Source organism: Mus musculus, chromosome 1, assembly GCF_000001635.26.
Source record: "Mus musculus strain C57BL/6J chromosome 1, GRCm38.p6 C57BL/6J".
Lineage (NCBI taxonomy): Eukaryota > Metazoa > Chordata > Mammalia > Rodentia > Muridae > Mus > Mus musculus.
The window spans coordinates 30,120,471-30,139,196 of record NC_000067.6 but is presented as its reverse complement, the minus strand read 5'-3'; the positions used below and the strand labels follow the sequence as shown (position 1 = coordinate 30,139,196).

Below are 18,726 nucleotides of genomic sequence, written 5' to 3'. Positions count from 1 at the left end.
GTGTGTGTTTTCCTTTTCTCTTTTGTGCTGCAGGTAGTATTATTTTCTTTAGTTATGTGTAGCAAGTGGAGAGTTCAGGTGGAGAGTTCATGAAAACTCACTTCTGCTATGTGATGATACAATCTACTTTTGACTGTGAAGCTGCAGAGGTAATGTTTGGAGCCATTTCTTGCCTTCATTTTTAGCATGCTAGAACTCAGAATTAAATCTGCCATTGTCCGGAAGAGCAGATGTGGCCATCCTCTTGTTGGTCCTAACACTGGCTCTTCTCAGGCAGTCAATTTTCTTGGATTTCTTAAACTGTATTTTATTTGCTTCTTTCTAATTTGGGTCTTTTTTTTTTTTTTTAATCCTTTGCCTACATAGAGTGATCCAGACAATCCTTTAGGGAAAACTTATTTTTAAAACAATCTAAATTCTCAGCAGCTTCAGCTATTACCACAGAACACTCTATGGTCTGCTCTCAGTTTGCAGTTCCATCCTTGCCCTAGCTCTCCTGACTTATAAATTTATGTTTTTGGTACCAGCCTATCACCATAAAATAAAATAAAATAAAATAAAATAAAATAAAATATATCACCTTATTTATTAAGATTTCCTTCTCTGTGTCTTCTTGTGTATTTTCATTTTAGAAAATAGCTAAGGAATCTCTCCTTTTATAAATCATATTCTCTTCCCCAGGCTAATATCTATATCTATATCATCTATATCTATATCTATATCTATATCTATATCTATATCTATCTATATCTCTCTGTTCTGTGTGTATATTACCTCTCTACATTTATAAATTCACTGTAATCATAGATACATTCTTGCTTTACTACTATTACTACTACTACTATAACTAATATTTTGCTATATTCCTGTATATATATTGGATATAATTTTCATCCACCAATTTCTCTTGATGACAGATACCCTTGGAGCATGAAAAAAAAAAACTTCTGCTAATCTTAAAGAGATTATGAATTATTTCAGTACTGGAAGAGGAAGACCAGGCAGGCACAGCTTCTGGTCCTGCTATGACAGTACTGTTCTGGGCTTGAGAATTCTTTGTCTTCCACACTTGGAAAGTGATTACACCAAAGTCGGATTCATTGGAAATATATAATTTCCTGTCATGTCTGCAGACCCTGTCAGTAGAGAGAAGTTGAAACGCATTCCCTGAATGAATCAATGAAGACTAGAAGTGAAAGCCTCATTAATGTCTGAGGTTGAATGCAGCTGGGCTGGCGCAGTCATAGAATTTGACTTTTCTTTGCAGTTTCTCATTAAGCCCACAGAATTCTTTGTGGGTGTCATCTGAGCCTGGTGCGTAGGCAGTCACATGGACAAAGCCTCTAGAGAAGGTAAGTGAGTCTTGATGATGATAATTAGATTGTATTCTCAGATATGATGTGACCATGCAGTATCTATAGGACCTGAATAACTTCCTTTCGCTTAAAGGGGGAATATTATTGTTATTTGGAACCGAGCTCAGGATACTTAGTCTTCTATCACAGGCCAAATATGATACCTATAATAAATAAAGTATTGCTGTTATATTTAATTCTATATTTCTTCCCTCAACTGAGAAAATTTTTATGGCAACGAGGAAAGTTCTAATGTTTGTGCAGTTGCTGCTTTTACAATATTCAGACGTTTGTGTGTTCTCTCCTTTTAAATGCTGGAGTTGCTTAATGGAAGGAATTTTTATTCCTTTCAAGTTACACAGTTTAGCAGGAGATAAAATACCACACAGTTAGGTAGCAGATAGGCAAGCGCAGAAAAATGTTGAGACAGGAGGTAGAGGGATGCATGAGGTCAGTTAAGCATAGGCATTCAATGCTATGCTCTTTAACCAGCCTCTTAGTTAAAAATGTAGCTACCTATACTAGTTTGTAGAGTTTCATTCCTGTGACAGTACACTTTACCACAGAATCTTGCTGTGGTAAAGTTGGTGCTCATTTGTGCCTATGTGGTACTCTAGTGCTGGCTGGTGCTTCTGTTCAATAGACTCCAAGAACAGAATTTTCACACAATGAATCAGGTCTTGAGATCTTTCTGTTCTATGATTTCATGTTCTTGTACATGTTTTTAGGCCATTCTTTTTCTAGGTAGAAAGTTAAGCAAGAGAATACAAGGATCAAAACGAGGTGTAAAAAATTATGCATCTCTTTTAAGATGACCAGGGAGTTTTATGTCCACTTTTGCCTCTTGTTTAATTGGAAAGAGTTGTTTTGAAGTAGAATTTTTATAGAAGCTCAGGAAAGTTTTCTGTCCACAGCCAGATAGTGAATCTATTAGTCCTTGTGGATCTCATACATCCAACTATGCTCCTAAGCTGACAGCATCCATATGTAAAGCATGACTGCTTGAGTATGAATGTATTCTAGCTAAATGCTAAAAAGACATTGAAATTTAGACTTCTAATAATATTCAAATGTCATAACATACTATTTTCAGTGCGATTTTGTTTCAACCACTTCAAAACATAATATATATCCTATCCTATCTGAAAAACTATTTCTAAGAAAGGCTTGTGGGCTGCAAGTATCCTGCTCCTGCAGTTTATTTACCCAGAGGCCAGTTGACCCAGATTCAAGGTGACTTCTGAGGTTGCTGCTGCGGGAGCTGCTGCTTTTACTAAAGGCTCTGTGGTGCTCTGGTTTACTACCAGCTGTGTCTTCCTCAGACTGTTTCTCTGCACTAAGGACCCACACATCCTTCTTTTATTTCACCCAGAATTTACCTAGTCCCTCCAGGGAGACACCACATGCTTTTTTTTTTTTTCTCAACTCACTGCATAGAGTGCAAAGCCACCAGACACAGTATTTTCTGCATGATGCCCAGTTTTTCTTCTGCCCTGATTACATCTTTTAAAAATGAAGAGTCTCGAATAATAAGACAGACTTTTTCTTCCTCTTTAATACTAACAGAAGAGATTTAGTGGGGAAACTGTATAAATGTCCAAACAGGAAGGGAGCAAAGTAAACAGGGACAAGTGGCCAAGTCACCGTTGTGGTGTTTCTAGAAGTTCTGGCATTATCAAGCTGCAGCACAACCCTTGGTTCACCTGACCTCACAACACATTTGAAGAAAGCTTTGGATAGTATGTGCTACTTGAGCATGGCAGAGCTTCTCAAGCTGCTTTGTGTTGGAACAAAACTGATGAGACCACTGGATGCACTTTATGGTTACAAGCTTTTTAAATCCAGGATTATGGTTTTCTGACCAACATAATTCAGTGAAAATCTAGGAAGCAATGGTATCTTTGCATCTAGCCTGTGTGTGTTGTGACGATGTGCAATGCTTTCTCTGTGGCTTCAGTTTCAAGGAACTTTATTACTTGTCATTTCCTCTTATGCCTTCATCAGAGATAGCTACAACAACCTGCATATTTCGTCAATTTTATTGAAATATCTAAAAAGATTGATTTGTTGCTTTCAGGTTTCTAAATTAGTTTTTTTTTAAGTATTTACAATTAAAATATAACTGCATCATTTCCTCCCCTCCTTGCTTCTACTCCTGGCACTTACTATTCCTCCTCACTACTGCTCAAGTTTAATGCTTCTTTTACTTTGTTATTGTTACATATACATTCTATGCATATATATGTATATCCATATGTGTATATTTATATGAAATATATTTGAATCTGCTGAGTACATTTACTTTTGCTTCTATATACATTATTTCAGGAATGGCTACTTGGAATTGGATAACCTTTTAGGGGACTTATCTGTGAGGTTGACTAATTCTTCCTTTTTTCAGTATTCCTGAGTTGCCTGTAGTTACCTCTATTCTAGGATTGGGACCCTGAGAGTTTGCCCTTCTATACTAGTATGTATATTGGTGCTATCACTGTTCTTTTCATACTTGGGCAGCATTGTTATTGTGTTGTTATCACTATTGTAGCTTCCATGTCATTTCTCAGAGACATAATCTCTTAAAATATTTTCTTGCTCTCTGGCTCTTACACTTCTTTTCATCTTTTCCTTCAGAATGTTCTTTGACATGTATGTAAGTTCAAGAATTGTACTGTAGGTATACCTCCTGAATTTTGGCATGTCATTATCAATTGTTCTCTACATTTTGACTCATTTGTGTGTGTGTGTGTGTGTGTGTGTGTGTGTGGTTAATGGTGTCTGCTGCAAATAGAAGGTTCTTTGATGAAGGGTGAGAGCTATGCTCATCTGTGACTATAATGCTAAGTGTTTAGAATACAGCTACTGTTGCCCTTGGGTGCCTCTCAGAGGTTGATGGTGAGTCCCTATAGATGAAGACACCATGCTCTTCAAACTTAGGACTAGGAGAATTCAAATTGGATCTGACCTGAAAGATTTCTCTTTGAGGATTAGCTCTCATAATAGCATAATATACTAGACAATCTGCCAAGGGAGGGAAGTAGTCAATACTCTTAATTAGCTGTGAAACCTATAAACTATAATAATGGTCACTGTGCCATGATATCCCTAAGTGTACAATAGTGGCACACATATCTTGGTGATAATGAACAGTTGTCTAATCAGGCATAAGGAGTTGTTCAATCAACAGGAGGGAAAAAGTGGAAACCTAGTCAACTCCCCATAGTCTCTAGGGCTAGTGAGGTCAATGGTGCTAGAGGAGGGTCTTCTACCATTGCTTTTCTAAACTATGTAATTCTAACTTTATTCTAAATACATATTCAACCATAGTTCCCATATTAGACCTATAGGAGTTTTTCTAAACTTTAGAAACTTCAGTTTTATTCTTGGCCCTTGAAGTGTTCCTCATCTTCAAAGACAGCTAACTCAGACATGAGCATTATGTGGTAAGTCTTTATTTTAACTCCTATTACACTGACCTCAATCTTCTCTGTAGTCTAACCTAGATTACAGCTGTTGGAGAAAACTTATCCTAGGCAGAAATCTCTTCTACGAGTATGATCTTCTGTTGCCCAGGTACTAGAAAACTTAACATCCTGCAACCCACAGTAAACTAGTGGAAGGGACCCATCTATTAATACTAACATCAGAAACTGAAAATAAAATATGATTTAAGGAGAGTATAATATATAGAAGTCAGAAGCTACTGAAGAGTGTGATCCTTATGTCCGTACCACAGTTGTCAATATGAGTTAGTTTTAGATGAGGCATCATTAATCAGAAACACTACCATGAGTGCTCTTGCTTCAAAATAAATGATCTTTCTTCCTTTCATACAAATCATCTTAGACATGATCAGAACCTCAAATAGAACATTTGATGGAGATTCATTTCAAGTACTACTATATGATTAATAATACCTTACTCATTTCATTTTAAAACTAAAATGACTCCTATTCCTTTATTGTTTCTTGAGATGGTTTCTAAATTAGAAATTCCTTTATCTTTCAGTGTCAAGAAACCACATATCCAAGAAAATATTTTTATTTTAGGCAAGCAAATTATTATAATTAAAAGGTATTTTGTAAAATTATACAAGATAAATAGGAATTCAAATCTAAATCTATACCTATACCTATACCTATACCTACATCTACATCTAATCTATATCTATATCTATATCATCTATCTATCTGTCTGTCTATCTATCTATCTATCTATCTATCTATCTATCTATCTATCTATCTATTTTCCTATAACAAAACCCTACAATTTCTGTATTTGTATTCAGTTCATAAGTTCTTAGGATTCCTTGCATTTATTTATTTTACGTATTTTGCCATATTATTATAATTTGATTTTAGTGGATTCATAAAAGTAGTATGTTTTAGGTGAAGGTAGTCTTTTTACTTCCTTTTTCTTACCAACTTTCTTCTCTCATTTCCTTCTTTCTCCCTGTCTGTACCCTCTTACCACTTCTTTCTCTTCTTTGCGATGGATTTTCATGCAACTCAGTCTTAGGCTGGCTTCAATCTCAGTGTGACACTAAGAAAGATAAGTGCAGAAAAGGCCATGTGTACACAGGAAAGCAAGAATGTTAAACACACAGTTTTTCTCTTCAAGGGAATGAGGTGCACAGCTGCTCTTCTAGATGATGCAGTTTTACAACCTGTTGATCCTTTGCTGTCTGATGAGAAAGGATTTAGCAGTATCTCCTGGAACTTATTTATCCCAAACAATATCCTTTTCCCTTAAATTTTGAACACTGCTTTTAGACCATAAACCCATTCTTATGAGTGATATTATTAGTGCTTTACAACAGCCCAAGTGACATTTATGTCATCTTAGGGTGAACCCAGTTCTAACACCAATAGACATTATGTTTACCACAGTCATTCTTCTGAGACCCTAAATGTTGGGTACTATCTCTGACTCAATAGTATCCATTCTTGTGAAAGAAACAGGATGCACTTTGTAAAGAATCTCAATGTAAACATGTCAAATTGTTGTGCACTTGAGACTGAATTAATGGCTATCTGAATACTTTTTTCCAAAATTAGGCTTTGTTTAAATATGACTAATATAAAATGATTTGGACCAGACTACAGAAGTCTCGGTTCAGTGCTGGTCATAAGACTGGGCTGAGAGGAAATTTATTCTTACTTCAGCCTGGTTGTTTGTTCTCTGCCTGCTGTAAAGTCTCTGCCTCTATGGGGACTCACCACAGAGGATGATGATGAATGCTCATCCTTTTGCATTTACCTCCCATGTGCTTGCGTTATAGGCATGTAACAGATACTCTGAAAACAGTATAGGCTATTGCTATTGTTTTTGGTTACCTTTCAAACGTTGAAGCCAAGACCCCATTTTTGAAAACACTGAACATTTGGACACATGACTTAGAGAATTTGAACTGGCTCTGACCTGAAAGCCTTCTGCCTTAAGACTAGCAGTAGTACAAATAGAACCATTCAAGGTAGAAAAGTGACCAGTGATCTGAATAGGCTGTGTTGCCAATGTACCAGAATAATGACTAGAAAGGCACCATATTCCCTAAACATGAAATCTTATCTTAGTGCTAACCAAAATGCAATTAAACATAAGACCCTTCTAACAGAGGAAGTAGTACTGGAAACCCAGTCAACTACTTGCAGCTAGTAAGGTGATGGATCTTGATGGACAACCTAATACTGTCACATACCAAAACAGAATATTTAGTAACTGTATTATAATTATCCTTATATGCACAGATAAATATAGCTTCTCCTCAGAGAAGCTTCTACATGCAGCACAGAAATGTACAGAAAACAACTTGTTTAAATGCAGATGGTAGCAGGGTGGGTTTTCCAAGCCCCAGTAGATACATCTACAACACAAATATGGCACCAAACACTCTGGTATTATCACTCAAGAGGAGGCAGATCTAAAGGCCTATATTTAAGCCTTTCCTCTGCTTCATGTAATTGGGCAATATAAACCTCTGTTCCCAGTGAACTGTGACTGAGAAAAGCAGCTCACAGGTGTGGGCTCTCCTTAGTTATTCTTACTTTTAACCTATGTAAGTCCCTGTGGTGGCTCTTCCATGTAAGATGTAGTGAACTTACTGTATATAGTTTCTATTAAATGTTAAAATGCTATGAAAGTGTAAAAAAAAAAAGAAAGAAAAGAAGGAAAGAAAGAAAGAAAGAAAGGAAGAGAGAGAGAGAGAAAGAAAGAAAGAAAGAAAGAAAGAAAGAAAGAAAGAAAGAAAGAAAGAAAGAAAGAAAGAAAGAAAGAAAGAAAGAAAGCAGCAGATCAGGAAATCTGTTGTGTGATTCAGCCTCTAGGTGATCAGGAAGCTCCATTCATGAATCTCAACAATATGGCATCCCACAGACAACCTGAACAGAGAAAGCATCAGTAGACAAGATATTGTGAAAGGAGGAAACCTCATCCAGCCTATCTCTAGACACAGAACAACATGCAACTAATCACTGCAGAGAGAGAAAGAATTCCTCATACCCCAGAGATGAGCCCCCTAACTGGTTATCTGAAGCCAATAGTCAACACTAAAACCTTACAATGCTATCATTTATTATATAGAGAGGCTATTATTTATTATCAACTTGACTACAGTTGGAATTAACTAGAACCCCAAAATTGAGGGTCACAATTGTGAAGGATTTTGTTTAATATGAAGTGGGAAGAGCCATTTCTAATCCAGTTCCTTTAAAGGGCTTTACATTCAATTAAAAAGTGTTTGGTTACCTCCATAACATTTGTGCATATACTACTGCCCCAGCAGTTCTAACAGGCAGGCTGTTGTAGTAATAGTTCCCACGGTGTGTGGCTGCGTGAGACTGATAACTAATTTTCTTTTCCAGTGTACATAGCATGTTATATTTCCAATGAAGTTAGCCAGTAGGAGTGATGATTTGAGTTGAGTTTTAGATTGAGCTCTCTATATTTAATTACATAAATATGTGATGCCTTTAGGGTTTTACGGTCAGATTGTGTTGAATAAGCAATAGCATTGGTAACAGTAATAATCACTGCAATGTTTGAGGAGCTAGTACACAAAAACATTCTTGAAAATGAAGAAATTAAAATGTTGAAAGTTGTTTTGCATTTCAAAATAATTCGGCCAATATTATCCTTTAAGGGAGTTATTGTAAAAGTTGGGTTTCATTTTTAATTATATTTATCTTTAGTGGGATGGCTACTCATTGAACATATTTGTCATACTGGCTCATTTAGATAGAGTGATTTTTAATAATGATTTTTAATAATCCATAAGTTTGAAAGAGTTTCTCAGTGGGCCACACACAAGAAGATACGAATGTGTGTGTGTGTGTGGGGGGGGGCGGATTTTACTGAGAAGGATTCCAGCAAAAAAGAAGAGGATAAGACAGGGAATGGATATTAAAAATAACTAAAGTTAATTATATAAATATAAAATGTTGATAGAAAATTAAAAGTACCAAAAAATTGTTCAGCAAGGTAAAAACCTTAAATATTCTATTTTTCCTACTGTTTAAAATTATCACAAGTCATTCTATTATAGTTGTTTTAGTCTGTTTCCTATTGCTGTGCATGACCAAATACATGACCAAATCCAAAAGGATTCATTTCCCCTTTAAGGTTACCATGCATTATTGAGGGAAGTCAAGGCAGGAACTGAAGAACAAGCCAAGGAGGAACACTGATTATCAGATTGATTCCCATGATTGTGCAGCCTGTTTTTGTATACTTCCTAGGACCACCTGTCCAGGAAGGACAACATCACCCACAATGGGCCTGGTCCTCCACAACAATCATTAATCAAGGTAATGCCCTACTGCTTTGCCAACAGGCAATGTGATGCATGCATTTTTCTCAGCTGAGATAAGAAGGTATGAAGTTGGCAAAAAACTAAACAGGAAAATAGTGTAGCTTACTGTAGCTGTATTACTATAGAGAAAACTATGATGTATAAAAATTAAAAAGAACAAGTTATATCATCTTGCAGTAAATTAGAAAATATAATATTCAGCCTATTAGGTCAGTTTCAGAAAGACAAAAGACATATTTGGTTGTGGTGCATAAAATGTTGTAAAGATACACGAAATCATGTATGTATGTATGTATTTAATGACAAGGAAATCAAAGGTTCTAGTAGGGTGTGAGAGAGATGATGATAGAAAGGCAAGGTGATGATGGGGAAATAAGCTCACATACATTATCTACTTGTATGAAAACAGCTATTAAAGTTGTGTCCTCATGAGTCACCAATACTCAAATACAATTTACCATCACACTATCTCAAATCCTCTCTAACATCTTTGTTCAGTTGTTAACTGATAAACTTAATAAGAGAAATACACAAATATAGCAGATTTTAGAGAAGTATCATGAGGAATAACATTTGCCAAAATTCTTAAATATATATTCATTTTTATTTTATTTTAGATTATAGTTGGTTATTATCTAATAATTGAATAATCAATGTAGATCTTTTTGTAGCAATACAATTCAAATCCTACATTTCAAGATTTAAATTTATACTGAATTAAAGGGAAGGCTTTTTGTGGGCTTTGAAGATAGCTCAATCAGTTAAATAACTTATTCATAGCAAATAGACTTGGAGTCTAAAATGGCTTCCAATATAAATCTTGAGTAAAGGAAACTCTAGCAAAAACCCATAGTCGTGAGGGACTGGGGGGTTGAACTGGCTGTCTTCTGTAACCAGTCAAGGTCTTAAGCAGAGTGATCAGGACACCAAGCCAGCCACAAAACCTTTGACCTACAGAAATGCCTTGCTTTCAGAATATTCTGGGACAGGTGCCTAGCAGAATCAACATAAAATAGACCAGGAATACTTCCCCCAGCAATGGATGAAAACAGATGCAGGTCTCACAGCCAAACATGAGGAGCTAGGGGAGTCCTAATAAAGATCTCAGGAACCAGAGGGGTCAGGAACCCACTAGGGGAGGGGACTTTCAGAGATCAGGGAGCCTATTTGTCTGACCTAGGTCCTGCACATTTATATTATGACTGAGTTGCTTAGTTTGTTGTTTGTAAGGAAATCCTAACTTTGGGAACAGGGCTGTCCCTGACTTTGCCTGCTTGGGTCTGCTTTTCCTCCTGTGTTGCCTTGTCTAGCCACGATGAGATGGTATGTGTCTGGTCTTATTGCACCATTTTATTCCCTGTTTGGCTGATGTTCCTGGGAAGCCTGATCTTTCCTTATGGGAAGGGAGGTCTGTCTAGAGGGAGAGGCTGGAGGAAGGGAGAGAGAAGAATATGGTCAGGATGTGATATATGAGAGAATAACAATAAAGAAAAAAAACTATGGATAACTAAAAGTTATGTGGTGAGGTAATTTAGCAAACCAAAAAAGTATATAAATTTCTCTGTCAGCACAATGTAGAAAGTTGGGGTAGTGCTTTCTTAAACTACCAAACTAAAGATAATTACAGAAAAAGAAACTAAAAGATATAATAATGAATATTTATTAAATATTTATTTAATTATGCACATAATTAAATAATAAAAATATTGTGATATATAAACATTTATAAAATATACAACTGAAAATTGAGTTGGGGGGGCTTTCATCTTCATTTATATAAGTTGAATAGGAATATCATAAATAAATTCTGGTACTAAGCAGTGTCTTTTTGTGATGCTTATCACCAAATTGGCATATTACTGTGCCCAAATAACTTTTAACACGCTTGTGTAGCAATCACTATCTAGGAGCAGAAGCTTTGCTACAGTGACCATTAAAGAAAAGATCCATCTAAATAATATAAATACTCACAGTGGTCATATGGCTTGTGATTTTATATATAGTTTGTGAGGTTAAAGTATTTCTAATAATTATTACAAAATGCGATTTGACTGTGTTTGTACTGTTTGCATTTGTACTGACAGTAAGTTAGTGGATAATGAAGAAACAATTTTCTTAAAAGATAAAAGGGATACATTTTTGTTGCTGTGATAAAATATTATGGCTAAAACATCTTAATGGAGGCTCTACTTTTTCTTATGATTCCAGAAGGAGAATTCATAGGGCAGAGAAGGCCTGGCAATATGCAGGGATGGTGGCAGAAGAACAGAGGGAGGAAGAGAAAACAAGGCAGCAAATCTTTAAAACCTATCTCTAATGATGTATTTCCTCAGCAAGGCTGAACATTCTAAATGTTCTACAACCTTTCCAAACAGCATCACTGACAGGGGACCAAGTATTTAAATACATGTAACTTTAGGGAATATTTTTCATTTAAAGCATCACAGGTACCAAATTGTAACAATAGGAATAATTTGATTATTTATAATAAAAATGTTAATTTCTTTTCTGAATATACTTGAGGAAGTAATAAAATTGTGTTACTAAACCATAACTTATGAATTATATGCCTTCTTAATAATGTGTTTAATGAAAAGGAGGAGTATGCATAAAATACTTTCACTGAATGCTGAATTATTTTGTGAAATTAATGATGTATTTTCTTTAATGGAACACAATTCTACCTGAATAAATCAACTGTCATTCAAAATGCATTTATGTACTCCTTAGTATTAAGGACATATTCTCCAATACAAAATACTGTGTAACATTAATAAAACAACTATCATTTGTTGTCAGGGATAAAATTAAAGTTTTCAAACAAACATTAGAAGCTTGACAGCTTTATAATACATACTTTCATATGTGATTTGAGTGGACGTTACAAGTGCAATTATTTGATGCATTCTGCAGATGTATGCCAAGATTTTTTTTTTTTTTTTTTTTTTGGTTTTTCAAGACAGGGTTTTTCTGTGTAGCTCTGGCTGTCCTGGAACTCACTTTGTAGGCCTTGAACTCAGAAATCTGCCTTCCTCTGCCTCCCGAGTGCTGGGATTAAAGGCCTGCACCACCATGCCCGGCTGTATGCCAAGATTTTTCATAGCTGAATAACTAGAGGAACTAATATTTTGATAGTAGAAAATTATACATGAATGAATAACCCATCCAATATGAAATATAGAAAAATGGATTTTAGCCTAACAGAATATGAAATTCTCAATAGTTCTAGTTCACAATCCACATTACAACAAATACCTTAAGTCTATTACTAAATTTTTTAAAATACCGAAGAGTATTCTCAATTTCTGAAACCAACACATTCCATGTATGTATTTGTGCGGTAGAAGAAGCTTCTATTTTTTTAAATAGAAATAATTATTGAGTATACTGAATTCAGAAACACATGTTAGAGTACAGTTTTCTTCATTAAGCCTGCCAAAAGCATATTTGCAAAATATCATATTCATTTTCTAAAACTTTCAGAAATCAAAGCTGTTTTGAATGGACTATAAAATCCTATGTTATGTATGTTTTTATGACAACATTGATTCCATGCTTAGATTTTCTGCTCTCATATATTTTAATGTGTTTACTTGATTTATAGGAATTACTAAGTATAATAGGATAGAGGAGAAGGCACTAGGAAGATGTTTCTTGCTAAACAGAAATTATACTGCTAGAGCTTACCTGATAGGAGTAATTTGGATACTGGCATCTCTTGAAAGACATGCAGCAACCGATTCAACCTTAACATTAATTTGCAGTTAATGTTAATACATCTCAACCCCAACATGTCATTTGTGAGCCACATGGTAGATAGTTATATGTGTTTCTGACATGCTGGACAGACAATTTACATATTTTTTAAATCCATTATTTGGTTGAGAAACATGTAGGTTGATAACAGTTTCTGTCTATTAAGAAGAAAACTGCTAAGAACAGAGTTGATCAAAAGTCTTTGTGGTAGGATAGAACATCCTTTGGGTATATACCCAAGAGTGGGATAGCTTTAATGTTGAGGTAGATAGATTCCCAATTTTATGAGAAACTGCCATATTGATTTCCAAAGTGACTGTACAGGTTTGTACTCCCACCAGCAATGGGAAGTTCCCTTGCTACAGGTCACTGCCAGCAAAAAATGTTTTAAGAGTCAAGCTTAACCTCTAAGCCCCACCTGCCCAATGACCATGTAACTTTCTGGAATGCTAGGAGTTGTAATTCTGAAACTTCTGAGATTTGAGCCACCAGGAGAAAGGAACTGAGCAGAATGAATCTGGGACAATTGAAGTTGGAAGGTCTTAGACACAGAATTAAACAGACTGAAGTTGAGCAGCATTTAAGGACAAAGTTATTCATTGTGAGAGTCTCAGAGGAGGAGATAAGAATGGAATAGAGAAAATACTTGCAGAAATAATTGCTGAAAGGGATCCACATGCTTCATAAAAATTAACTAAGCACAAAATGAAATATCAAATCAAAGAAGGAAGGACATGTGAAAAGCCCAGGCGAACACAAGAGGAATAAGTGTCGCCAATCAGTAATCACTTTAATGGCATACACTGTCCATCCAAATGATATTGGAGGGATGGTTAAAAGCATCTGGCATACCTGTATGCTTCCAGCAGGAAATGGAAATGTACAATCTAGTGTATGAATGGACTGAAAATGAAGGGACAATGGAGGCGATTCCCTGCTTTTGTTGACTGGATAAGCACATAAAATGATGATATTTTAATATCCAGGTGAAAATATTTTCAAAAGTATAAAGACTAATAGGATGCAATATATTAATGAGTCAATATATCAAAGATATAATACTTATAAACTCTTGAACATCTATGCTAGTTATTACCATATATGAATCCAACCAAATTAAACTGATCAAACTGGGAGAAAAAAATATTTCATGGGAAAACTGGAAAACTTAAATATTTTTCACATGGCATGGATGCAGTGTCCATTTTGAATGTGAGTTCCTTGTAAGAAGCTGTGTCTACAGAGATGTTTGACTGATTGATACTGTACTAATAGGTAGGGACTGGAAGTTTGTAGGTTAAGAGTCTAATGACTTATTCTGGGGCAATTTTAGCCTTGAGGATAACGATTCCTTGCCCTCCCCTATTTCCTAAGCTACCATCTGTGGGCAATACTTGAAATCTTTTGGGATCTGCTAAGAATATCATAAAAGAGCACCTTGACCTACAGCAAGACTTCCCCTAGTTTGCTGTAATCACTACTCTGATGTACCGGCCACTGTAGTATTTTAAACTTGCCTTGATTTATGACTTTTTCTCTTCTGTGAAACTACAAACCTTCATGAAAATGCTTCCATGTTGGAATATAGAATTTAAGTTGGGATAACTAAAATCTGTGTTACTTGGCCACAGTCTCTCAAAATAGCTCTAGAATAAAATGTCTGTTATTCCCTTTAAGATGAAAGATGTAGTTTTCTGCATTGACCACATATAAGGAGAAGTAAAACAATAGAGACTAAAACAACAATAACCTAATAAATCAAACTGACATTCAAAGAACACACTACTCATGAATGGAATACAGATTGTTGTTATAGCCTATCGAATAAGTACCAACATATATATATATATATATATATATATATATATATATATATATATATCCCAACGAGAATTCTATGGAATCTTCTGGAAGGATGTAGAACATGGAAGTATAAAAAGGGTAGGGTGTATAATCTTTGTATGACAAGATTATCTTAAGTGAAATGACATCTTTTAGCATGGTTACTTAAACAAGTTACTTGAAAAATCAATAGTATTATTTTACTTGCAGCTACAAATTGATTTTCTTCATGGGCTTGGATGGACAAAAAGATCTCCACTTATTGATTTCATAACTTTTATGCAGCTAGCAAAAATCTTAAACTTGTACAGAAATCAGAGTGAGACTGACATAGAATTTATATGAAATTCTTCAGTGCATTAGTTTTGGTAAAACCTGGTAAGGACATCAGGCTAGATTTAAGGCCTAAGCTGATCTACTTCAGGATACTGGTAGTACAATAATCCATTTTATTTATAAATAACAGCATGAATAGTAGCACTTTTTAAATATCTGACAGATTTGCAATGAACATGGGTGAACAACCTGTTTAGTATGTGAAACAAAGAACCATAAAAGACCAAAGGATATCCAGCTTTGTGAAAAAGGATTCTACCTGTTCTAGTTTAATTGAGTTATGATAAACACCATGAGAAAAGTAAATTGGAGAAGAAAGGGAGTATTAGGTTTGTGCTTTCATTTAGTTTTATATTACTGAGCAAAATTAAGGCACAAATTCCTGGCAGCAATCTGGAGGCAGAAACTATTAGCAAAGGCCATGGGGTACGCCAGATTTCTAGATGTTTTCTTTGGGCAGGTACAGGTCCCATTCTTCTTCAGAACAGCCTATCTACATAGAGATGATATTGTGCACAGTGTCCAGGCCCTTCCCACATCAGTCAGCAATCAAAAATGCACCATGTACCAATAGACCAACTGATAGAGTCAATTTCCCAGATGAGATTTCCTCTTTCCATGTCTGTGTCAAGCTTTGTGTCAGGCCAACAACAAAAAAATGATCCTCAGTGGATCATTGATTATGGTAGTAAATAAACTGAATGAAATAAGCCAGGCCCAGAAAGAATGCTATAATATTACCTCATTTATATTTAGAATCTAAAAATTTCATATACATAGAGGTAAAGATAAAAATGTTAGTTCCTTGAATTAAGGTTGAGGTAGGGATAAAATTGCTAGCTACAGCACAAAAGATATAAAAATGTATGCAAATAAGGTGAGCAAGTCTAGAGGATATTGTGAAATAGCAATATATTATATTAAAATTGGGGTGTTTTCTAAATGATTTGCCACAGGAAAGAAGGGTTAAGTGAATAATAATGGATACCATCTTGCTTCCCTACAGGAAGCACTTTACTGTTCATGTGTGTCTCATAACATCATGATACATACTTTAGATATTCAAAATAAAATTCATCAGAAACTATTAAGGAAAACATTAATTTGTCAATGTTACTAGGTGTCTTAGGTAGGGTTTTACTGCTGTGAAGAGACACCATGACCAAGGCAAGTCTGATAAAGGACAACATTTAATTGAAACTTACAGGTTCAGAGGTTCAGTCCATTATCATCAAGATGGGAGCATGGTAGCATCCAGGCAGGCATGGTGCAGGAGAAGCTGAGCGATCTACGTCTTCATCTGAAAGGGGCTAGGACAAGACTGGCTCCCAAGGGGTTATGAAGAAATCTCTTAATTACAGTGAAGCAGCAATCAAAAACAGAAAAGAGGACTGGCTCATTCTTAACAAGGTAATGTTTTCTGATATTTTATTCTTTCTTTCCTTTTCTCCATTTGTGGTTACTTTGAGAATAACTTCTTCAGAGTCAATGGAAGCTGATCAAGCTGCATATATGTCACATGTCCTCAAGTCCTAAACGAGTATCCCTTTGTGTTCTGTTGTGTGACCCATGTTCCTTAGTGACAGCTTTGGAAAAAGTGTTATAAAATGTCACAAGGGATCCGAACAAAAATAAAAATAAAGCCATCAAACAAATCTACTTTGGGGTGAAAAGAAAGACTGTTGTAAAACTACAGAAATTTTCCATTAAATTTACCAGGAATCTACAATAGAATGTCAATGAATACATGCCTATCTTAATCTGCATTTATTTGAAAAAAAGGAAAAAAGTTAAAGAAAGGTATACATTAAAATTCACTAGTTAGAACGACACTTTATGTGGTCTTTATTTCCAAAGATCAAAGTGGAAAAGGCATCAAACTATTATCAGGGATACCACTAAACTTCTCCACTGTAAAATACGCTAACTTGAGTTTTGAAATAAAATGTACATCACGAGTGTTCTTGAAACTTCATCTCACATTGATCATGCTACTGCAGATAAACAATAGTGTTGTTGTTTTTTTTTTTGTTTTTTGTTTTTTTTTGCCTTGCTTAGGAAATTGAAGATTTTGTACTTATTTCATCTTTAAACTAATAATGTTAGTTTCAATACTTTTACATTTATTGTTTTTTTTTTCTTCTTGACAGAATCTCAAATGTACTGGGAACACTCTCAACTGGTAAAATTCTATCAAATGTCAAAGGGATATAACCAGAAAAATGAAGCAATATTTCATGCAGAAAATTTGCAAAAGAAGTGAAACTGATTCCAAAGCCAATGGAAACATTTGGCTTTTATGTGCTACAATGAGAACAAACTGCTCTGCTCTTGTTAGCTTAAAGTTTTCATTAATCTGTAACTCTCAAATTTTATTTTGACTTCATTTCTGCACAAACCTACGTGTTAAGTTTTAAAGTTAAACAACACAATTCAAATGATTGCAGCTTTCTATGAGTTTACTTTGTATAAATGCTTTTGAATGTACTTGTGAATGTTAGAAATCTACTTTGAAATAGGTCATTACTATGTAAAAGTGCATAATATGTGCATATGTACACTGATGTTTTCCCCTATTTATCCATATTGTTGTTATTCAAGAGGATCAGGAGGAGGTCAGTATTTGAAGTATGTACAAAGGTACCAGAGACACAGGAGAAAAATACTTTAAAATCCATGGGATAATCATGTCTCTTACAAAAGTTCTATGTTTCAAACTCATTTACATATGAGTTAAAAGAAAACATTATTTTATTCATGTTAGACTTTGAAAGGTCTAACCGCAGGAACAATTTGTACGATGGTACATGAATGTGTTCACATTTTGACAATTTTGCTAGTTTTAATAACTGACATTTAGTCCCCTGTTTTCTCACAGATTAACTTCCTTCAGTTTTAGTCAGGACGGATCATCTGGTTTCTCTGTTTCAGTTTCTATGCCTTTTGAGTTTCTGCTCCTATTCATTGAGAACTTTTCTTGTTTGTGGCGTGCAATCTGCTGTTAAACCAGTACAGCTCAAAGGTATCACTGTTAGGTTCAGAAGTTGTACCTGCTTCTCCGTAATAGTAAATATGTTGTTGATTTAAAACAGATTGTCTTTGTTTGACTTGCTTTTGTCTCTAATACAAGACTTTACGGTAATCTATACTTCTCAAACTAAATTTTGGTGGTAGTTTCTCAACAGGTCTAATGTCAATAGTAATTCTGGACCCATTTCCACCACATCTTGCTTCATTTCCATGGGAGAGGTAGCTCTGACTTAGTGCTGCGGAAAATTTCAGGAAGAAATAACCCTTTTCCCCCTTTTATTCTTTTCTCATACAATACATCCCAACTGCAGTTTCCCCTCCCCTTATGTCTCCAAGTTCCCCCTCCATCTCATCTCTCTCCTCCCTCCCCAGCTCCAATCCTCCTTGGATTTACTTCAGAAAAGACCAGGCCTGCCATGGATATCGGCCAAAATTAGTAGTTTAAAGCATGACAGTCATTTACCTTTATTTTTCTTTAAACCTGTGAGTTCTTTCATTCTTAGACAAAGAGAGTAATGATGCTACAGTCTGATTCTGAAGATCATGTTGCTTTTATGATTGTTACTTTGATTTCTTAGATTCTCATCACTTCCTTTCTGTTTC

General features: G+C 35.2%; 1 long non-coding RNA gene across 3 annotated transcripts; it reads left to right on the top strand.

The window, feature by feature from the left end:
• Positions 1-360: 360 nt before the first annotated feature.
• On the top strand, positions 361-18,184 carry Gm31465 (predicted gene, 31465). Of its 3 annotated transcripts, NR_157037.1 has the most exons (5): positions 361-1,352; positions 3,987-4,029; positions 8,970-9,154; positions 16,301-16,503; positions 17,244-18,184. It is a non-coding gene; the product is annotated as a predicted gene, 31465 (long non-coding RNA). The 3 variants fall into 3 exon arrangements; NR_157039.1 differs by lacking the exon at positions 3,987-4,029 and having other exon boundaries at positions 9,086-9,154; NR_157038.1 differs by lacking the exon at positions 3,987-4,029.
• The last annotated feature ends 542 nt before the right edge of the window (positions 18,185-18,726 follow it).